The sequence below is a fragment of the Muntiacus reevesi genome, chromosome 13 (assembly GCF_963930625.1).
Source record: "Muntiacus reevesi chromosome 13, mMunRee1.1, whole genome shotgun sequence".
In the NCBI taxonomy this organism is placed as follows: domain Eukaryota; kingdom Metazoa; phylum Chordata; class Mammalia; order Artiodactyla; family Cervidae; genus Muntiacus; species Muntiacus reevesi.
Window position 1 is genome coordinate 52029619 of NC_089261.1, and position 13595 is coordinate 52043213.

The window sequence follows — 13595 nt, forward strand, 5'->3', positions numbered from 1 at the left end:
TCCACTATCTACAATTCCTGCCTCAGCCCTGAGTCCTCCTCATCAATGCATTCTGATTACATAGGTTCTGCTGGAAACTTTTTTATATCCCAACAGTCACTAATATGTCCCCCTTTTAAAAATAGGAAATAACAATTGTTAGATTTCAGTTCTAAGTTTTGTGGGTCTTTTAACTCAATAACAACATTTTCATATTTAAATGAAGTGTGTCTGTTGTAGTTTCAAGGCATGCATGTCCAATAAGATTATCTTAGATTTTTTAAAAGTTCAAAACATGAAAGATTATCATGCAATAGTTACAGGAGTGCTTAACACATATGATAATAATATAATCAAAAGAAGACAACAATAGTTCATTCAAAATGAACAACTATAGTCTTCTTAAATCACTATGATTAAGTCTCACTTAACTCATCAGTATTTATGCCCATTCAGGCTATTTTAAGGACATGTTAATAAAATATTAAATGCATAAATAACGACTATATTGAGAGAGGAACACTGTTATATACAAATCAAATGGAGCATGGCATGTGAATATGCCATAAAATCATTTAGTTGACTACATACAAGCAGTGACAAAATGCTTCTTTTAATAAAATAGCAATGATTCCAAGTATCTAATTAGACTGTTAGCATGTTAAAATTACAACCATCCATTATGCTTAACTTTAGAGAGCCCCTAACCTGAATCCTGATTCTTGTTCCATGTAGTTTGAACACCTCAGGTGGCATAATTTTGCCTAATTCTTATTAGTCAAAATTCTTGGCTGATTTGAAGAACAGGAAATCAAAGGGATACTGAGATCAGTTAACTCAGAAATGGTGCTGGGAGTAGCTGTTAAGAGTATATAATCTTATAGAAAGGTCAAATATAGAAGCTGCTTATCAATTATCATCATGGTTTATGAAAGAAAGGACAACGGTAAACAGATCCAATCTGAGAATTTCACCTAGAATCATATACTTCTGCAAATAACAGAAAAACCTGCTATATTAACCTAAACAGACAGAGGTCTCCACAACTACAGCCCAGGAGTAGATAAACCAAGGCTGATGTCATCAGGAACCACTCACCCATCTTTCCACCCTAGCATGGGAGCCTAGCTCACATCCGAGCATGTGAGCCTTTGGTCTCAAGCTTGTTGCCTCATGGTTGCAAAATGGCCTCCAGGCATCATATTCAAGTCCCAAACAAGAAGAAACGGAGTGAAGGATGAAAGAATTGTAAACTTTCTCTGAAGTCTCTAATAGGTTTCTGCTTGCATCTTATTAGTCAAAATTATGCCAATAGGTACCACTTAATGTAAAGTAACATGGGAGGGTAAATTTTTTTTAAGTCCTCATGGAAGAAAGATAGATGGATATTGGGTAGACAACTAGCATTGGTTCTATAAATTCATTCTCAGTGGTTTGCAATTTTTCCACAAGAACTTTTACACTTTACTTCTTAGGTTTTCATATTGATTATAACTTACTACTTTAAATATTAAGCTAGAAGACCACCTTATAGTTAATTGAGCCAGAACTGAAGTGTGATTTTACCCATGTTTAAATCTGTATATATGGTGGAACTATGCCAAATATCATCACTTTAATTGTCATGACCTAAAGAGAAAAATAAAAAAAACAGGAGGTGAACAATACATAAGTGATGTGGTTGGACAAATTAAGATTAAAGGACATTAGGGCATGCTACAATGTTAGAAAAAGTAGATAAAGCAGTCTACAACATCATTAGACAAGAGTTGGCTTTTGGTGAATCTCTTGAAAATGTATATTTCCAAGCAAAGACACAAGGGTATTTGGAACGATTTTATTATTGCTTCCAGTGTTTGGAATCTAGGAAGGCAGAAGAACCATGCATTAAAAATGGAACTAGCCCCCTAACTTAGGCATTTGATTAACAAATGAGTATGTTACTGTTCCAAAAGCACAACACCACAGAAGCTATAAAAAAAGGAAAGAAAAGAAAAGCGGGCATACGCACATTATTGTGTCTAGCAAGAACAACTTTCTTCTGTAGCTTCTTAATATAATCTCATAATACTTCTTAGAAAAAAGAACTATCAACCATAATTAAAAAGAAAAAAAAAAAAATCACTGGCTTTAAAGTCACTTCAAAACTGGCCGAGAAATCTGATGAGCTTCCATCTTGCTGGCCAAGGATGGCATTGTGTTGTTACTGAGATCTTGCCCAATCCCAAAGCATTTTCCCTTCCATGGTAAACAGAACTGCTACAGGCGTCGGTGTCAAGCGTTTTATTACTCTGACCAAGATAGCCTGTGGAATCAAACTAACCGTGTCAACCTGCCTGGATTGCTAAACAATCATATAACAATGGACACTGACTGTTTCCAAAAGTATAATACAAAGCATATTGGCTTCAATTTTTAAAATCTAGGAAAAGAAGGGCTTCCTTTTATTTCCTCCCTTTGGAGAAGGCCATTCTTTGAAAGCTCTACAGCCTCCTGGAGCAGTTTCAGTGGTTTTGAACATTCTTCTCTTCTTTTTAAAGCCTCGAAAATGGGGAAATGCCATTATATAAAGAACTAGCCACCATCAGTGGGACCATGACAAGCACGAGGTTTCAAAATGAACCTGAAATGGCAGATTTTTCTATTTAAGGGTCATCTACTTAATGAGCCCTAAACCATGTTCAAAATCCCCCCAAGCCAGTCAGACTTTTCTTTCCACTTAAGCTATGTGTGCTCAGTTGTTCAGTCACGTCCAACTCCTTGCAACCCTTTGGACTAGAGCCCACCGGGCTCTTCTGTCCATGGGATTTTTCAGGCAGGAATTCTGGAATGGGTTGCTATTTCCTCCTCCAGGGGATTTTTCTGACCCAGGGATCGAATGCGCGTCTCTTGAGTTTCCTGCGTTGCAGGCAGATTCTTTATCACTGAGCTGTCAGGGAAGCCCATTTGAGTTATATATTTATCTTTCTCTTGGATAAATGTGCATGAGTTGTGTCCTGACACAGGCTTTTTCTGCTTCATTGACTAGAGTTTTTGACTGTATGGATCACAACAAACTGTGGGAAATTCTTAAAGACATAGGAATACTAGGCCACCTTACCTCCTTCCTGAGAAACCTGTTTGGAGGTCAAGAAGCAACACTTAAAACTGGACATGGGACAACAGACTGGTTCAAAATTGGAAAAGGAGTACATCAAGGCTGTATATTGTCACCCTGCTTATTTAACTTATATGCAGAGTACATGGTGCGAAATGCCAGGCTGGATGAAGCACAAGCTGGAATCAAGATTCCCAGGAGAAATATCAACAACCTCAGATATGCAGCTGACACCACCCTCAGGGCAGAAAGTGAAGAGGAACTAAAGAGCCTCCTGATGAAAGTGAAAGAGGAGAGTGGAAAAGCTGGCTTAAAACTCAACATTCAAAAAACTAAGATCATGGCATCCAGGGCCATCACTTCATGGCAAACAGATGGGGAAACAATGGAAACAGTAACAGTTTTTATTTTCTTGGGCTCTCAGGTCACTGCAGACGGTGACTGCAGCCATGAAATTCAAAGATGTTTGCTCCTTGGAAGAAAAGCTATGACAAACCTAGACAGTGTACTAAAAAGCAGAGATGTTACTTTGCTGACGAAGGTCTGTTTAGTCCAAGCTACGGTTTTTCCAGTAGTGAGGTACAGATGTGAGAGTTGGCCCATAAAGAAGGCTGAGCATCAAAGAATTGATGCTTTTGAACTGTGGTATTGAAGAAGACTCTTGAGAGTCCCTTGGACTGCAAGGAAATCAAACCAGTCAATCCTGAAGGAAATCAGTCCTGTATTCATTGGCAGGACTGATGCTGAAGCGGAAGCTCCAATACTTTGACCACGTGTTGCGAAGAGCCGACTCATAGAAAAGACCCTGATGCTGGGAAAGATTGAAGGCAGGAGGAGAAGGGGATGACAGAGGATGAGATGGTTGGATGGTATCCCTGACTCAATGAACATGAGTTTGCGCAAACTCCGGGAGATGGTGAAGGACAAGAAAGCCTGGTGTGCTGCAGTCCATGGGTTAAAAAGAGTCAGACATGACTGAGCAACTAACAACAGGTTTCTTTGGTATAACAGCCTTATCCTTTCTCACCCCACCCCTTATTCTTCTGTCATGTAAGCAAACTATTCAAAGCCATTTAGAAACTGTAAACACTCAGCCTTAATGAAAATTTCACATGGATAGTATGAGAAAAGGATGTTAACCAACACAGCCACTACTTAGTTCCTGGTGGAGCTAAATTTCTAGCTGTGAGTTTCAATTCATCTGGGGTCCCAGGAGGCACAAGAAGATCCAATTTATAACTGTGAACAGCTCTGTGTAAAATCCCATTTCCTTTCTTCCTTTTATATTTTTGTATTTTGTATACCAAAACTGGTTTAAGTCCTTTCTTCCTCTCATCTTCATCCATAATTTCCTACCTAAACTCTCCAAGAGATTATGAAGACTCTTTTATTTTCTCCCTGCTCCTTCCACCCTCTCCTCTTTTCTTCCCAACTGGACCAATCAAGTGCAGTGAGTACTCTCCAACACAAATCTGCCATTTTGGAATCTTTTTTTTTTTTCACTTCACCCAGCTGATTAGCTCAATCTACATAATAGAAGGCAGGGTATAATACTAAACAGATGTCTCCAAAGTTTACCTGGGGATTTGGGGAGGGGGCATATTTATTGAAACTTCATTAAATCTTCTTCATATATGGCTTTGTAATACCATCCAGGCTTCAAGTGATCCAAGGGCATCTTTCCCACATGAAAGCTACCTCTCTTCTTTATTCCCCAGCCTGCATAATTAAAGTTATAATACTCACTGTCCACTTGGTCATCAATACCATCAGGCAGTGAAAGAGCAGGATTTGGTAATCAGGTGCTCACTCAGAATGCAGCCTGACTCTCTTTTTAGGTTATTATCTAAGTAAAAAATCAAAATTCAAAAACTTCAAGTGGATAACTCACAAATCCTCAAGACTGTGTGGTTAGCTTGAGAAATTGTGAGTTAGAGGGTCTCTGAGGCCCTTGCCAGCTCAGACATTCTTTGCCTCCCAGTGAACTGAGGTAAGTCAACCCAGAAAGGTGGTTTGATGCCTGAATGCCACTGTCGACTCTCTTAAACTTTAAATCACTTTTCTTCACGGACTCTGAGGCTGAATCCAAAGATTAAACAGCTTTCTCAGCAGAAATAACAGGAGATACATCTCACAACTGACCCTAAGTGAGCTCCATGGCATTTCACAATGACATGTCTCTAGGGCGATGAGAGGGAGGGATGCTTCCACATATGAGACTTTGTTCTTAGGGGGCCCTGGGAACTGGCTGACTAGTCAGGCTTTTCTGCAGGAGTTTCTGCAGGCACTAGGGGAGAATCTACCATGGGAACGAGGACACGATGCCCAGGCAAATAGCTCCCACCCACCTGCCCTAGAGCCTGAAATTCACACCATAAAAAATTGGTTATTCCATTTCCAATTTTTCCTTGTAAACAAATACCTGTGGAGGAATAAAACTTTCACGAAATATTAGCCACTTCCCATCATCAAGCCATTGTTAGCACTCTGCTGTTTCACCACATCCCTCCCACAGTCCCCTGCATGCTCCTATGCCCTGAATTTCATCCAGTACACCCTCCAGGGTTCCGCTTAGATGCCCACCTCCTACAGGACCTTTCCCACTGCATTTGAGAGTGAACCTCCCTCTTGGCTTACTTCTTATACTTTTAATCACACATTGTTTATAGTTGTTAACTTTTCTCTCTCTCTCTAGCTGAATCTCAAATACGCTGTAAGGTCTTCAAACTCAGAGTTTAAATCATTCTTCTTGGTTGTTTTTTTTTTTTTGGAATGTCCTAGAGCTAAAAGTTAATCACAAATTTTTCAGACATTAGATCATAAGGGAGAACAGAAGGAATGAGATACAAGAGATGACTGTTTTGATAAGAGAGCAAGAGGGGAAAAGCAGGGTGGGGTGGTCCTGGTAGGACTGCCACCAGGGTGGACAGAATTACAGAAGGCAACAGGGAACCCTCCTCAGCATCCTGCCAACAGCTATCTGAGCTTCTGACTTCCTTTTTCCCTGCAAATTTGGCTGAGAGGAAATGCCAAGGTTGTCCCAAGGTGACAATCTAAGGCTGCGCTGAAATGTTTGGCCTTTTTCTTTTTCCTGGTTGATTCATGATTTGTCATCAAGAACCACACAGGAAAATGTGTCTCCTACCTTACTGTCTGCCTCATCTTCAAAGCAGATGAGCCATTTCTGAGACAGAAAGGCTACAACGCTGCTTTTATAAAGAACATAACGTAATGCTAGGCCAGTGATCACACAGTTGCACAGACCTCTTTCGTCTGGTCAAGAAACAAACTCAGGAACACAAGATACCGTACATTCTGAAAAGGTCCAAGTCCTTCATCCATCCAAAAGGTCTTGCACTTTAGACTCCCTGATCTGTATTGTGAAGGGTCAGGGAAACTTTCTGCATTAATTATGCTTGAGGAACCCTGAGGAAAGACTGAGCCAACAGCCAAATAAACACGTGCTATTTCTTGACCCCTACCCTCCTCTCCCCTCTCTGGAGCAGTGACCCTGGGGGAGGCACTTAAGACTGTCATCAATTTCAGCACAGCCACATGAAGCAGGGAATGTGAATGAGAAGGCAAAGATCAAAGAGCAGGAGATGAAACCAGGGGAAGAGGCAGAGAAAAAGAGAGAGGGGGATAAAAGAGAAATGAGGGCAAAGGAGAGCCAGGGAAAGAAAGAGGAAGGAGACAGGCTGGGACAGAAAGAGACAGACCAGTAATGAGGTGGTTTGTCCTGTTTCATTTCCTCTTCTTGATTTAAGCGTCTTCCCCCAGAGCACTCGCCTTCCTGGCTGAAGTGGGTGGGATGGCCCTGGGGGCTGAGCCAAGGGTACTGGGTTCCGATTCTCACTGATCCCTCAATGGATCCTACACAGGCTCCTCTGAAGTCCAGACACTTGAAAGTATCCATTCTAGTCAGCTCAGCTTCTCCAACTAAATCCATATCCATCAAATTATCACTTCTAGCAGTGATAGAAAAATTAATGATTTCTTGAAGGGACTATTGTATTTAAATATTTCAAGCCTGTTGGTGTGATATGTGTCAGCAAGAAAGAAACATATTGACTCGGAGCTGCAGCTAATGCTGGCTTTTATAAATATCCTGTCAAATAAATAATGGCTCTCAATGGATCCAATATGATGTACAGTTCTCAAGCAAGCAGGGTTTTGCCAAGAGGCTCAAAGGAAACTGCCATTGCATTACCATGGGTTGAATAATGGGATTTTCGTTTATCTTTCCTACCAGAGAAGGCAACAGCGGAGAGATGGGCTCGGCAGGCACCAAGGTGAAGCTTGATTGATTCATCAGATTCCAAAAAAGGCCCAAATATCAAAGGCCTTGAGCTGAGAGCCTCCAGAATCCCAAAGAGCAAGCAATGCCTGCATGTGAGTCCATCTGAGAACCGGGCAGCCTGGCTGGGGCACTCAAGGACTGACCGTGCTAGAATCAGCAGACTTCCCTCCCAGTTGAGGAGATCTGTGGACTAAGCAGGAAAAGCCCCAGGGCCCAGGGAGTTCCGATCAGGATAGAACACTGTCGTGACTGGGGCAGTGTAGACAGCTCAACTGTTAGGGAACTGGGTGACCAAAACTGTCCACATTGGCCGGGCACCATGACAACGGCTCGCAACAGGAGGTCCCAGTAAAGAACTCAGTGCTGTCCCCCCGAAACTAACCAGGAGAGTTCGGGAGGGGCCAAAAAGAAGAGGGAAGACAGAACAGGTCCTGACAATCTCCCAGAAACCCTCACGCTAGAATACATCTTGGCTGAGCAATGCATGCACCAACAGGAAGGCTGCTCTGGCAGAATGATTGGCCAGAGACAATCCAGAAACTCACCCCATCACCATAAAACCTAGACTGTGAGCCACGTGGCAGGGCAGTTCTCCTGGGTTCCCTTACCCTGATGCTGTCCACCCCAGGACCACAGTATGTCCTCTCAGGCAATTGATTTCCACCTTCCTGTAACACAACCACTTATATTATGTCTCATCAACTCTCTTTTCTCTCCTCCCTTCAATCATTTACCCTTTTTTTTCACTTAATTCTACACTTGAGAACAATTCTTGCTACAGACTAAGTCTGTCCTCCCCCAAATTTATATGTTGAAACTAAGCTCCAATGTGAGGGTATTAGAAGGTGGGGCTTTCAGGGAGGTAATTAGGTCACAAGGATGGAGCTCACATGAGCAGAATTAGTGCCCTTGTAAGACAGACTCTACAGGCTCCCTCACTCCTTCCCCCGTGTGAGGACCTAGTGACTTCTGCTCATTCTAGCAGGGGCAACCCTCAAGTGCCCCACCAAGGCTGCCTGGGTGTCTATGAACCAGGAAGTGGGCTTTCACTGAACACTGAATCTGCCCACATCTTGATCTTGAGTTTTCCAGCCTCCTATGAGAAATCAGTTTAAGTTGTTTACAAGTCACCGGTCGATGGTGTTCTGTTTTTACAACCTGAGCAGACTAAAGACAATCTAATCAGGAAACTCAAAAAACATTATTTTGCTTCCAGTTAAGGAGTTCACACAAATGTTAGGTGGGGAGGAGGGGTGGATGGAGGGATTACAACTTCTAGATACAGAGGAAATGGAACTATTGTCCGTGGACTTCAATTACCCATGGAGAGTTGAGTACTGACCCTATTACCCTGGCATCCCCTACTTCATCTTCAAAAGATATTAGTATATGAGAAGTTAGAGGACTTTAAAATCCTAAACAACCTCATTCAAAGTGAAACAGACACTTATGCTGGACTTTGCTGACCTACTCAGGGTTTTAATGTTGCCTTCTGTTCAAAGCAATTCAGAATCTCTGCTCTTTAACAGATAGAGTTGAAAGATTAATCAAAATGTGGGGCAGAGAATGCCCTACCATATTTCATATGGGGACATGGCACAAAGTGACCATGCAAACCAACAGTATTCAAAAGACCTCATCTTAACTGAAATTGTTTTTGTTCAAAAGTTAAAACAGAACACAACTTCTCAGAATAATAGTTCCACAGGCCACCATTGTATAAAATTTCTTCACATAAATTAGATATTCCTATGTTCCTGCCAAGGATTCTTCCAGGCCTCTAGTGACTAGAAGGGAAGAGAAACAATACTCAGACAAACTTTCTGGGTGTGTATTTGGCTTAACTGAGAGAAACTCTCTCCCATCCCCAGACATCATGACCTTGAGTTTACAGAATGACTGTGGCATCACATGCTTGGGTGTTTCATATTTGTAAAGGAAATGGCCTTAAAATCATCGATCCTCAACCTCTTTGACACCAGGGACCAATTTCATGGACACAAATTTTTCCATGGATGGGGTGGGGATGATGGTGCAGGTGGTAATGTGAGCAATGGTTCAGGCAATTCGAGTGATGGGGAGCGGCAGATGAAGTTTCACTCGCGTGCCAGTCACTTGCTTCCTGCTGTGCGGCCCAGTTCTGAACCGGCCAAGGATCGGTATTGGACCTCCGCCGGGGGCGGGCGGGGGGGGGACTCCTGCCTTAAATGACAACAAACCAAATGGTCCCCTGCCTCCCAGGTGCTCAGCTCCTTGGATACATTTTTAAAAGTTAGAGAGAGTATCCATATTTCTATGGCATCTACTCACTTGTCTGAATTGAGCTCAATCTGAAAGCTAGAAGTTGCCTTGAAACTCTAGTTATTCACCGCTTTGGCCCTCTCTCTTGGTAACCACAAACTGTTCTATCACACACATGTCCCATCACGTTCTCACTGGAACATCCTCCCATCTTCCACAAAACCATCCTTTCAAATTCTCACTGTTCATCTTGCAAGCATGAGGTTATCACACCCCAGGAAAGAATGCTGACCCCTGGCAGCCCCACAGTTGGTGAGTATAACCCTGACTCCAGCTCCACCGACAGCTCCTCGTGACACCTAGCAACCTGGCCTCCCACACCAGCGGGGACTGTTGCCCACCTGTCCTCCTGTTTCCTCTTGGGGACCCTGAAGCATGGGCAGCATCATGCAAACGTGTGGTGTTTCCCATCCTCTGGTCCACTCAGACTGGTCACAATTCTTAGTGTCCAACTACCACTCCTTACTGGATGCTTGAGGCTCTATTGCCACAATACTCTCCTGTCTTTTCATTCTCTGGACTTGGATACTCCTCTAAGTTGAGACACAATTTCTTTAAAAAAAAAAAAAAAGGAACATCACATGACTAGCAAGAGGGAAAATGTTTCCTCCAAAATTTATGAAAAGACAGCTCCAAAGGACAGCAATTCTGTTCACTCATTCCACCACTCTCTACCACACTGTGAGCTGCACCAAAGAAATAGCAGAGGATAACAGGCATGGTCCCACTCTCGTGCAACATATATCCTAATTGAAGGGAGGCCAGGGGACAAATAGAGAGTTGAAAAGGAAATAAAAATAAACTGGATGACTACACACTGTGATGGGCCCTCAAGGTAGACTTCCAACACAAGCCCCAGATCTGACACCACTTTGGGGAGAGGGCAACAGATTCTACGGTTGATGTGCAGTAACCCTTCCACTTCTCAAAAAGTGCCTGTGTGGGTTCTTTTGTGATGGGTGGAGGAAAGTACTGCTTGTGATTCCATCATCCAGTAGACCAGGAGCTGCCCTTGCTCCTGAAGTGACCTCTCTCCTTGTATGCAAAATGCCCCCAAATAGGGTGTAGCATATTCTTTTAATTATATTTGTGTTCATCCACAAGCATATGGGTCAAGATACTCATAACGATTTAAAAATGCATTCTTTCTCCTACTTTCACGATTCAATCCTCATTCCTAAAGATCTTCCCAGCTTTTCTATCAGACTTTAGGGATATCAAAATCAAAATCTGAAGAGTTGTTTCTATTTTACTTAGTTGTCTATGTCTTTATAACTCTCAAAGCATTTTATCTCTTCCTTCAAAATGTTTCCAGGCCTTGCTATCATCCACAAACGGGCTAATTCTGACCATCTTATTTCTCTTTGAAGTGATTTTCTATATTCTTTATCACAATTCCTCTGGTTATGGCATTATCTTCTCACTTGAAATAGGAAATAATCACTGACACTCTTCCTCTATCCATAGCCCCTAAACCACAAAGAAACCCCCACTACCCTGACCTCTAATTTGGAAACTACTTTTCTCTATTATCCTCAGAATAGATTATATCTGCTTCTTTGTTCTTCTCCAAGATCCTGCTGTCACGTGGCAACAGAACCGGCAACAGCGCCACTTTTCCAGATCCTCAGCTCCATATCCTGCTCGCTCTTCTCCAGCTGACCATAGGCATCTCACCCAAAGGGAGCAACAGCTATTCTGGAAAGTTTTTCCACACCAGCAGCCAGGCCTTTGAGACTCCAAAAGGAAAGCCCAGGAAAAGGTGATGATCCTCACTCAAAAGTTTTCAACAGGAAATAGAGTATCTCCAAAAGCAGACGGCTTCACTGATGCTGAATCGAGGATGGTAGGAAGAGACAGCCCATGTCGCTAGCCATCCTCTTCTGTGAGGCCATATCTCCTTTCATGGCAGCTGTGGTTGGCACTTCAGAACTGTGCATCTTTGTGAACTCAAAAAAAAAAAAAAGAAAGTTTTATTCTCAAATAAAACATGAGAACTTTTAAGTATTCCAAACCAGAGATTTAAAAATACAATTCTGGGGGCTTCCCAACAAGGGCCCCAAGCCATTTTCCCAGCATATCTTCCCTAAGCTCCCCTACGCAGACATCAAACTCCTATCAAAATACCTGAAGCATCATTTCCTAATCAAACCAGCATTTTGCAACCTCTGAGCATCTTCTCATCAGATTCCTATCTTGGAATGTGCCTCATTCTCAGCCTCCATCTGAAGTGTCTTCAACTGCTGCCTCCACCATGAATCATTCCCCACCCCTCAGCCAAAATCAGTCTCCCCGACCGTGGGCTCTCCCAACACACTGCTTATAGGTCTACAATAAAAATGCCATAAGCTATCCTGTCTGATCGTTGTTGACTGTAAACTCAATGAAGGTAAGTCCTGGGTCTTAATGATTCTGGTAGTCCCTCCAACATCTGGCACATACAGTAGCCAATTTCTAAACATTTGTTACATGTAAGTGATCATAAATTGTGACTGCTTCTCTTTAGTGATAGTTCGAGGAGGAAACAAATCTTCTCCTACAAATATGGGATTGTCTCTTCTCTCTTACGTGCTGCTGTAACACTAAGCAAAGTGTCTGGTGCATCGTAATGATTCCATACATTTTTATCATTGGAGGAGGAAGAACAGGATGCTGACAGAATAAAGAGAAGGAAAAAGAAAGAAAGAACCACTGCAGTGACAAAGATAGCCATAAATTCTTTGACGCTCCTCCCATGAAGAGGTGTGGTCTATGGCCCTGAATGTGGGTGGGTTCTGTAGCTGCTTTGACCAATGAAATGAAGGGGAAATGACACCATCTCAGTTTCTAGGGGAAACTCTTACAAGACTGGCAGCTCTCACTGCCTGTCTGGATCTCTACTTTGTTGGAAGGCAGTTACCATGCTGTGGCATCTCCAGCAGCCCGAGGAGAGACTTCTCTGAAAACTAATCAAGGCTCCAATCCAACAGCCCCAGCTGAGTCCCCAGCTAACAGCACACCAACCTCCCAGCCATCTTAGTAAACCATCTTGGAAGTGAATGTTCCAGTCCTTGTTAACTTGCCCCAGCCTGAGGCCACTGGAGCAGAGTTGTCCCCGTCCAAATTGCAATTCAGGAGCAAATTAAATGCATGTTGTTATCTCAAGCCATTAAAGTATTGGGATCGCTTGTTAAAAGAGCAGCAAGTAATTGGGACAACTGCTTAGCTAACTTTCTTTTCATCTTTTAAGGTCGTAGTCTCATATTTTGAAAACCTAAAAGTTTCTTAGGTTTTTCAATATTCGTAATATTATTCATAATATATCAGCCTGGCCAATTAATGAATGAGCTACTCTTTCTGAGTGAATTAAAAGCTGAGGGTGGCTTTTAAACTGCCCTTCATCAAAAGCTCTCTCTGGCTGGGGGATGAGCAGCAGGCAGGCCTCGCCTCTCTGTTTCAACTAAAACTGCTCCTCTTCCCTCTGTTGTCATGAGCTCTCCTTAAGAATCCATCTGAACAAAGGATTCTATTACAAAATGTCTGAAAAATGCTGTTCTAGAGTATTAGACCCAGCAACTCTGAGACTATGTTCTATGCTAGTAGCTCTGATTACTTTCACGAACCAGTAGAGCAACTGCTTACATTGTTTCCCATTTGCAGGCAAAACTAAACTGAAACCCTAGTTACACTATCTATAATCTCTCCTGTGCTGGGCATTTTTGCTTCTGCCTGGGGTATGTGGTACATGAAAGGCAACTCATGTTGCTTCAGAAGCTCCTGCTACAAGCAGCAAACCAGGGACACCTGCTTGGAAAAATTCCTCCCAGGAGTCACGGATGACATTTCTGGGAAAGATCCCAGAATGGCACGTTGGAAATTAATAAGCGTACCAAGCAAATGGCTCCTGTGGAAGATGTACCCATGTTCATTCAGCAGAAT